Here is a 2063-nt window from a genome sequence, read left to right on the forward strand (position 1 = left end):
CAAATGATGATATTCATATGCTGTTACATTACCCAAACTCTGATTATCTTCCAAGACAGGCTTACAGTTTTCAACAGAATCGCAATGCTTCAGTGTGTTATATTTTGGATAAAAACTTGTTGGATCATCAGTTCAACATTATCATTAGCTTCCAAACCATCTGGAACAAAGTTTTCAGAAGTGACTTTTTGTTAACATTTAGGAAGAAAAGCAGAAGGTAAATCAGCTGGATAATCACCACTAATTGCTTTTGAACCATCACCACAACACTTACCAGAAATTGCTGATAAAAAAAACACTTACCAGAAATCATATTGCTAACGTATTTGGGAGGAAAACCAGGTGGAACACCAGCATCATTACTGCTTCTGTTCGCTTTTGATGCATGAGTCCAACGACTTGATGATCTTCTTGCACTTCTCTTTTGCTGCACAATATTCTTAACAGGATCCAGATGATCCAGCACTGATTGCTTCCACCACCTTGCATAAGTTGTGGTAACATCTGCCTCAAAAAGCCTTGATGGGAAATACAAATTCCTATCACATATAGGCCTGCAATAATTTTCCCAAGCAATGACTTTAGTCTTATTGCATCAAGGCACATAACCTGGAACATCTTGATCTATTCCAAATTGCATAGAAACTCGATGTGGGAGGTACTGCTGTATAATAGAACCAATTCCAACAAGCTCAGAAACTCTCAAGCATCTAACAAAAGATAATAGCCTTTATTGGATTCACCGTCAAAATCAAGTACACACATTTCACTCTCTGGATAAAACACCCTCCACTTACCAGCATATATAACGTAAGGGCGCCAAATAAAATCATCGAAAGCTAAATTTAAGGCCAATCTCACATTGTCAATTTCCAAGGCCTTAACATTGTGCCACCTAGCCAATATTGGGTCTCCATTGTTGATCAGGTTGGGTTCTGGTTTCAAATTATTGAACCTCTCCCATACCCAACTTTGAACCAAGTAAAATTCTGACCGAAGCTTAACTTCCAAATCCACTTCACTAGCTAGTGGGGTTTTTGTCAAATGAACTATTGTACTAGTGGGGTTTTTGTCAAATGAACTATTGTATACTTGCCAAAACTGCTGGTGCCAAAGCAATTTCATTCCCTCTAGCAAGATTAATAGCAATTCGAAAAACAGCATTGTCTGTGAATCCCGCATGAGGAAAAACAAACATTGACAACCAAGTAGTAAGGAATGCTTCATGCTCAATTTCCCTCCCACTATTTTTGAACATATTCACCCATGCTGATGTCAAGCAATTACATCTCTGGGTTCTCCAAAGTTCCCGTCTAGCAAGAAGCTAACTGATTTTCTATCTTATCCATTTTCACGCCTCCAAGTGGAGTGAAGACAGGATCACCAACAACAGGGAAACCCCCCAAAACCATGACATCCTACAATGTGATAGTGGCTTCACCCCATGGAAACATAAAAGTATTTGTCTTTGAACACCATTTCTCTGCAACCCCAATAGCCAAGTCTTCATTTTTTATTATGTAGTACTTGGTGCTCATGATAGCATCAAGAATTCCAACTTTCTTCCACGAAGATTCAAACTTTGGACGAAGAATACCAACCCACTCAACCCATTTTTTAGATTAGTAGTCCCACCCGGAATCGAGTCTGAATGGTAAAGGCCACTTATTTGGTTGAAAAAACCCAGAAACTTGGCTATCATCAATGGAGTTTGCTTTTGGTTTGAGAAAATGGGCAGTTCTGGAAGTTGGTACACTATCACCAGCAGGTGAAACCATGAACTCTTCCCTCACCTCCATGAAGCTCTCCAATGATTGGTTACTATATAAGGAAAGGGAATGAGGGTTGGGCTTATAAGTTATAAGATAGAGAAAGGTTTGTCTTTGTGTAAAGGACACTACTATTATTGTATGGTAAAGTCTGAGATTTTGATACCTTGTTATTGATCATTGAAGCTAGACAAGGTCACCATCTTCATTTGGGTTGTCTGATATTTCCAAAAAATAGTTACTCATGCAGTCTCTGTGCTGCTTTCGGACACCAACAAGGTACATCATGGACTA

General features: G+C 39.0%; 1 pseudogene; it reads right to left on the reverse strand.

Annotated features, from left to right (window-relative positions):
- On the reverse strand, positions 1–2063 carry LOC109338002 (annotated as a pseudogene).

The sequence above is a fragment of the Lupinus angustifolius genome, unplaced genomic scaffold, assembly GCF_001865875.1.
Source record: "Lupinus angustifolius cultivar Tanjil unplaced genomic scaffold, LupAngTanjil_v1.0 Scaffold_16_110, whole genome shotgun sequence".
NCBI classification, from domain to species: Eukaryota; Viridiplantae; Streptophyta; class Magnoliopsida; order Fabales; family Fabaceae; genus Lupinus; species Lupinus angustifolius.